The sequence below is a fragment of the Suricata suricatta genome, chromosome 3, assembly GCF_006229205.1.
Source record: "Suricata suricatta isolate VVHF042 chromosome 3, meerkat_22Aug2017_6uvM2_HiC, whole genome shotgun sequence".
In the NCBI taxonomy this organism is placed as follows: Eukaryota; Metazoa; Chordata; class Mammalia; order Carnivora; family Herpestidae; genus Suricata; species Suricata suricatta.
This window is the reverse complement of record NC_043702.1, coordinates 171,339,040-171,347,349: the sequence shown is the minus strand read 5'-3', so window position 1 is coordinate 171,347,349 and position 8,310 is coordinate 171,339,040.

The window sequence follows — 8,310 nt, the reverse complement described above, 5'->3', positions numbered from 1 at the left end:
AAAGGGCCGTGTTCGTGGGGACATGTTTGCTGAGCTAATTTGCACTTTGGGGCACATCAGAGTCCCCACCCCAAGCTTCTGACCGGCACAGCAGGGTGGTGGGTGTGGTGCCGCCACCCAGCACAGGAAACATCAGGAAAGAAGCAGTCGGAGGCCGAGGCTGGTCCAGTCTTGACACACTGAGTGTTAGGAGCCTGCAAGCCGCCGGTGCGTGATGCCATGCTCCCCGGCGTTCTGGGGAAATGCGGTTTTCTCTGGGGGCCACAAAGCCAGCCGGATTGGGGAGCCCAGCGCTGCGTATTTCTACATTAGCGGATCTTGGGTGAGATTTTCCCACACAAAGGCACGCGGTTGACTCTGAGTTAGCCTCGCAGCCAAATAATTCGATACCTGTATTCCCTCTTCTGTGGCTGGGGGGGGGGGAGGGCAGGCCGCTTAGACTGCGGTGCTCCTTTGAAGCAGGACCCGGGGTTCATCTCCATGTGAATCCCATCGCCATGTCCTTCCGTTTCGTCATGCACACCCACAACAGTTTACCCCCCCCCACCGTTAGTCCTCTCCCATCCCGAAACACGGCGTCACAGCCTCCGTTAGAAAGACACACGTGGCACTCGTGCACGAGAGGCCACCATTCAGACCACAGCGCCGATGAGGATAGTTAGGGAGAGAATATAAAAAGAGCGAGGGGCCTGGGGCCCGGGGCTGGAGAACTCTTCTGAAGCTACCAGAGGAGGGAGGCTGCGCGCAGGGAGGAGCCAGAGAATGGGGAGGAAAGCGACAGGTGTCCGGTGCCCGGGGCCCGTGTCTAAGGAAGGACGGGTCGTCCGCCGTAACAGTGGGAGCACACAGACAAACAACGAAAATCTGCCCCCCGGATAGCGGATGTATACACCGAGAGAGAAGAGTTAGTGTGGCCCTGGACGTGGGCGGCGCCCAAGAACAGGTGGGGGCGGAACTCGCTTTCAGGTGGAGGGTCGAGTGTACAAGGTGCTGCGTGTGCGGAAGTGTAATCCCCCCTGAGACCAGGAATCAGATGGCATCGTCACCTTGTGGTAGGTCACAGCTGAGGTCAGCGAGACTGGGTCACTGCCCGGGATGCCCCAGTTAATTAAACAACCCAGATCTTTCTGACTCCAGAACTCCTTAGGGTTATACTTCGGTGTGACTTGAAGCCTATAGTGTGAGAGGCCTGGAGACACAGGCAGGAAGTCAACTTGGCCCTCGCCTTCCAGGAGGTCACACACTGGAAGTCGAGAAAGACAGTAAAACAATCATGATACATTGTGGCAAGATAGAATAATGGAGTCATTTAACAAATACTGTAAGGGGGCCTGGTGGCTCAGTCCGACTTTGGCTCAGGGCCTGATCTTGCAGTTGGTGGGTTCGAGCCCCACAGGGGGTTCTGGGCTGACAGCTCAGAGCCTGGAACCGGCTTCGGATTCTGTGTCTCCCTCTCTCTCTGTCCCTCCCTCACTCTCTCTGTTTCCCTTCCTCTATCAAAAATAAACATTAAAAAATTTTTTTTAAAAAGTATTTTAAGAAGCACAAAGATTTGGGTGCCTGGGTGGCTCAGTCGGTTGAGCCACCAACTTCAGCTCACGTCATGATCTTGTGGTTTGTGAGTTCGGGCCCCCATGTCAGACTCTGTGTTGACCGCTGGGAGCCTGGAGCCTGCTTCAGATTCTGTGTCTCCCCCACGCTCTCTGCCCCTCCCCCGCTCATGCTCTGTCTCTCGCTGTCTCTCAAAAAATAAATAAAGGTTTAAAAAAAGGTAAAGAAGCTCCAAGATTGTACTGATTAGCTCCCCAGGCAGGGCTGGGCTGGGCACTAAGCAGGAGCTGGAAGAAGAAAGCTGGGTGGGTGGCGCCTGGGTGGCTGGGACCCACCTTCCAGTATGAATTCCCTGCTGCCCGTGTGGCCACAAGGGGTCGCTGCAGACCTGACACACTCACTCCGTGGGCCCCTCAGCCTCCCTCCAGCTGCTTCTAGAAGGAGCGCAAGGCGGGAGGGAGAGAGGGGTGACCAGATGCCTCCCAGCGAATTTCCGTGTGCAGGCCAGCTCAGACCTCCATTCCCGGTCCCCATCCTCCCCAACTCCTGGTCTTTTCAGCTTCTGTCCTCAGAACTAGGCTTTTGATCCCTTTCTGCAGTTTGCTCTTTCTCGGGCCTACTCAGGGAATGGCTCCAGGTCTTTCTCTGGGCCTCTGGCTTCGGCCAGGGATGTGGCCCGGAACCTGGCAGGCTTCATGGCTGAGTACCTTAGCACACATCACTCCACCTCACTGGGACTAGCTAGTAAAAGCCGAGGAGGAAGTAAGGATCAGGGGGGCTCAAGGCTTCCAGGCTGGCTCCCTCTTTGCAGGCCTCTGCCTCATGTAAACGCTCACACTTTTTGTTTTGTTTTGTTTTGTTTTGTTTTTGAGAGAGACAGAGAGAGACAGCATGAGCAGGGGAGGATCAGAGAGAGAGGGAGACGCAGAATCCGAAGACAGACTCCAAGCTCTGAGCTGGCAGCACAGAGCCTGCTATGGGGCCCGAACCCACAAACTGTGAAATCATGACCTGATCTGAATTCGGACGCTCAACCGACTGAGCCACCCAGGTGCCCCGTAAATGCTCATGGTCAAGTAAAATTGCGAACAACTAGATTTCAGTTCCTCACTGTCACTAGGCGTTTCAAGTGTTGGGGGGCTACACGAGGCTAGCAGTGCTGGTCAGACAGCCCAGAGAACGTCTCCACGACCGCAGAAAGCCCTGGTAGCACTAAGTGCCTCTCACGTTTTTGTCTTACCAACCTTCACAGCAACCCTAGGATGCAAGGGTAACCATGCATCCGCCCTGGGGGTAAGGACCCGGAGGTGCACACAGGTTTGAATCCCAGCCTGGCTCTCAGCGGGTTGGGGTCCAGAGTGAGGATTTAAGCTCATACGGGTAGTTCCCAAGGCCCGCCGTGCTGTCTCTACACGCAGCCCATCATCTGGGCTGCTGTGCTCTCCCCTCCACCTGCCGGGACCTTCTGGTCCTCAGCAGCCACTGTCCCTCACAGCTGACCCTGAGTCAGGACTCTGCGCTGACGGCGGGTTACATACTGTTAACGGGGTTCCCTACCTGCACATTGTACCCCTGTCACATTTATTTTATAACTTCGAGTTTGTACCTTTTACTCCTCTTCCCCTGTCTTGCCCATCTCCTCCTCTGGTGACTACCAGATTGTTCTCTGCATTTATGAGGGGTTTTTTTTTTCTGTTTCAGGTTATTACAGTCCTTGTTCATTTGTTTCAGTTTTAGATTTCAAATATAAGTGAAACGATACAGCATTCGTCTTTCTCTGAATTATTTCATTTAGTATAATACTCTCTAGGTCCGTCCATGTTGTCACCAGCGGCGAGAGCTCGTTCTTTTCATGGCTGAGTAATACTCCGTGGTATTTATAAACCACATCTCCTTTGTGCATTTACCTGTCAGCGGACACTTAGGCTCTTCCGTGGTGTGGCCATTGTAAAGAATGCTGCAGTAAACGAAGTGCTGCATGTATCTATTCAGATCAATGTGCTTGTTTTCTCCAGATAAATACCCAGAAGTAGAATCGCTGGAGGACTTTATGGTATTTTTATTTTTTTAATTTTTTGAGGAACCCCTACCACGTCTTCCACAGCGGCTGCACCAGTTTACATCCCCACCAACAGGACGCAAAGATTCCCTTTTCTCTAGATCTTCACCAACATTTGCTATTTCTTCTTTTCTGATAAGACCCTTCCAACCAGATGTGAGGTGATAGCTCGTTGCGGTTCTGATTTGCGTTTCCCTGATGATGAGTGATGTTGAGCATCTTTCCATGTGTCTGTTGGCCATCTGGATGTCTTCTTTAGAAAAATGTTTGTACGGGCCCCCTGCCCATTTCTTAATTAGATTGTCCTTATCTTTTATATAGTGAGTTGTGTGAGTTCTTTACAGATGTTGCATATTCACACTTATCAGTTATATCATTCAAGCATCTTCTTCCTGTAGGTTGCTTTTTCATCTTGCTGATGGCTTCCTTTGCTATGCAGAAGCTTTTTAGTTTGATGTTTGCTCGTTTGTTTTTGTTTCCGTGGCTGGAGGAGACACAGCCAAAAAAACATTGCTAAGACCAAAGTCCCAGAGCTTACGACCTGTGATTTCCTCGGGTTTTATGGCTTCTGGTCTTACATTTAAGTCTTTAATCCATTTTGAGTATTAAAAAAGTGGTCCAGTTTCATTCTTTTACAAGTAGCTGTCCAATTTCCCAGCACAGTTTACTGAAGAAACTGTCTTCTCCCCGTTGTATTTTCTTGCCCCTCTTGGCAAAGATTAACTGATCGTATGACTGTGGGTTTGTTACTGGGCTCTCCATCCTGTCCCACTGACCTACATCTGTTTTGTGCCCGTACTATACTGCATTGATCACTGTAGCTTTTAGTATCATTTGAAATCAGTGAGCATAATGCCTCTCACTTTGTTCCCCAATTTGCTTTGGTTATTCAGGGACTTTTGTGGTCCCATGAAAATTTTAGGATTATTTTTCTAGTTCTGTGAAAAATACCATTGGTATCTTAATAGGGCTTGCATTGAATCTAGAGATTACTTTGAGTAGTATGGACACTTAACAATCCATGAGCACAATATATTTTTTCACTTATTTTTGTCTTCTTTGATTCTTTTCATCAATATCTTATAATCTGTAATGTATAGGTCTTTTGCTTCCTTGGTTAAATTTATTCCCAGGTATTTTATGCTTTTAGATGTAATTATAAATGGGATTGTTTTAATTTCCCTTTCTGATGACTTCTTATTAAGGTATAGAAATGCAACAGATTTGTGTATATTTGTTTTGTATTCTGCAATTTCAGTGAATTCATTTATTAGTTTTAATAGTTTTGAGGGAATCTTTAGGATTTTCTATATTTATGCAAACGGTGATGGTTTTGCTTCTTATCTAATTTGGATGCCTTTTATTTCTTTGTCTTGTCTGATACCTGTTGCTAGGATTTCCAGGAATATCTTGAATAAAAATGGTAAGAATGAGCATCCTTGTCCTGTTCTGATCTTAGAGGAGAAGCTTTCAGCTTTTTACTGTTGAGTATGATGTTAGCTGTGGGTTGATTATAAATGGCCTTTATTCTTTTGAAGCATTTTCCCTCTATGCCCACTTTGTTGCGTTTTTTTAATTATAAATGAATGTTGAATTGTATCAAATGCTTTTTCTGCATCTGTTTGGATGATCATGATTTTTTTGCTGATTTTTTTAATTTGAAAATTCAAGTTAGTTAACATACAGTGTAGCACTGTTTTCAGGAGTAGAATTTAGTGATTCATCAATTACATGTAACACCCAGTTCCCATGCCAACAAGTGCCCTCATTAATGCCCATCACCCATCCAACACTCCTCCAGCAACCCCTAGTTTGTTCTCTGTATTTAAGAATCTCTTCTGGTTTGCTTCCCTCGCAGTTTTTATCTTATTTTTTCTTCTTTTCTCCGTCTCCTTCCTTTCTATTCTCTGTTTTGTTTCTTACATTCCACATATGAGTGAAATCCTAAGTTATTTGTCTTTCTCTGACTGACTTATTTCACTTAGCATAATACACTTAGTTCTATCCACCTTGTTGCAAATGGCAAGATTTCATTATTTTTATTGCCAATATTCATATATATATATATATATATATGTACCACATCTTTTTCCATTCATCAGTCAATGGACATTTGGGCTCTTTCCATAATTTGGCTACTTTTAATAGCACTGCAATAAACATTGGGGTGCATGTGCCCCTTCAAATCAGCATTTTTGTTTTATCTGGGTAAATACCTCATAGTGCAATTGCTAGGTTGTAGGGTAGTTCTATTTCTTTTTGGAGGAACTTCTATACTGTTTTCCAGAGTGGCTGCACCGTTTGCATTCCCACCAACAGTACAAAATGTTCCCCTTTCTTCGCATCCTCACCAACACCTGTTGTTTCCTGAGTTGTTAATTTTAGCCACTCTGACAGGTGTGAGGTGATATCCTGTTATGGATTTGATTTGCATTTCTCTATTTATGAGTGATGTTGAGCATTTTTTCATGTGTCTGTCAGCCATCTGGATGTCTTCTTAGAAGTGTCTATTGCCCATTTCTTCACTGGATTTTTTGTTTTTTGGGGTGTTGAGTTTGATAAGTTCTTTAGAGACTTTGGATACAAACCCTTTATCTGATACGTCGTTTGCAAATATCTTCTCCCATTCTGTCAGTTGCCTTTCTGTTTTGCTGGTTGTTTCCTTCGCTGTGCAGAAGCTTTTTATCTTCAGGCCCCAGTGAGGGGATTTTGAGGGGCTGATGGAGGCTTTAATTTCCCTTACTGCCAAAGACATGTCTAGTAAGCAGTTGCTGTAGCTGAGGTCTAAGAGGTTAATGATTTCCTATCTTATGTTGAGGTCTTTTATCCATCTTGAATTTATTTTTGTGTATGGGGTGAGAAAGTACTCCACTTCCATTCCTCTGAGTGTCTCTGTCCAGTTTTCTCAACACCATTTGCTGAGGAGACTGTCTTTTTTCCATTGGAAATTTTTTCCAACTTTGTCAAAGATTAGTTGGCCATACTTTTGTGGGTCCATTTCTGGGTTCTCTATTCTATTTTATTGATCTATATGTCTGTTTTTGTGCCAGTACCATATTGTCTTTGATGATCACAGCTTTGTAATACAGCTTGAAGTCTGGAATTGTGATGTCTCCAGCTTTAATTTTCTTTTTCAACTTTACTTTAGCTATATGGGGTCTTTTCTGGTTCCATACAAATTTTAGAACTGTTTTTCTAGCTCTGTGCAGAATGCTGGTGTTATTTTGATAGGGATTACAGGGAATGTGTAGCTTGCTTTGGGTGGTATAGACATTTTAACAATATTTCTTCTTCCAATCCATGAGCATGGGATGTTTTTCCATTTCTTTGTGTCTTCTTCAATTTCTTTCATAAGCTTCCTATAGTTCTCAGCATACAGATCTTTTATTTCTTTGGTTAGACTTATTCCTAGGTATCTTACAGGTTTTGGTGAAGTTGTAAATGGGATCAATTCCTTGACTTCTCTTTCTTCTCCTTCATTATTGTGTATAGAAATGCAACCAATTTCTGTATGTTGATTTTAGATCCTGTGACTTTACTGAATCCATGTATCAGTTCTAGCAGATTTTGGTGGAGTCTTTCGGGCTTTCCACGTAGAGTATTACATCATCTGCAAAAAGTGACAGTTTGACTTCTTTGCCAATTGGTATGACTTTTATTTCTTTTTGTTGTCTAATTGTTGAAGCTAGGACTTCCACTGTATGTTAAACAACAGTGGTGAGGGTGGACACCCTTGTTATGTTCCTGATTTTACAGGAAAAGCTCTCAGTTTTTTCCATTGAGGATATTACCTGTGGGTCTTTTGTATATGGCCTTTAGGATGTTGAGCTATGTTCCTTCTGTCTCTACTCTCTTGAGGGTTTTTATCAAGAAAGGATGCTACATTTTGTCAAATGCTTTTTCTACATCAATTGAGAGGATCACATGGCTCTTATCCTTTCTTTTATTAATGTGGTGTATCAGAATTGATTGGTTTGTGAATATTGAACCATCTTTGCATCCCTGGAATAAGTCCCACTCGATCATGGTGTGTGATCCTTTTAATGTATTGTTGAATTTGGCTTGCTAATATTTTGTTGAGGATTTTCATATTAATGTTCATCAGAGATATGGGCTTGTAATGTGTGTATGTGTGTACGCGCATGTGTGTGTGGTATCTGTCTGGGTTGGTATCAAGGTAATCCTGCCCTCATAAAATGAGTTTGGAAGTGTTCCTACCTCTTCAATTATTTCAGAATAGCTTGAGAAGAACAGGTATTAGTACTTCTTTAAACATTCAGTGGAATTTACCCATGAAGTTGTTTTGTCTTGGATCTTTGTTTGTTGGAAGTGTTTCTTTTATTACTGATTCAATATCCTTACTAGTAATCAGTCTGTTCAGATTTTCTGTTCTTCATGATTCAGTTTTGGTAGATTCTATGTTTCTAGGAATTAATCCATTTTTCTAGTTGTCCCATTTGTTGGCATATAATTGTTCATAGTAGTTTCTTACGATCCTTTGTATTTCTGTGGTGTCAGTTGTAACTTCTCTTTAACCTCTGATTTTATTTATTTGGCCCCTCTCTTTTTCCTTGGTAAGTCTGGCTAAAGTCTTATCTACTCTGAACCAGCTCTTAGTTTCATTGATCTTTTCTATTTTTCTGTCTCTATTTCATTTATTTCCAGTCTGATCTTTATTATTCCCAACCCTTCTACTAACT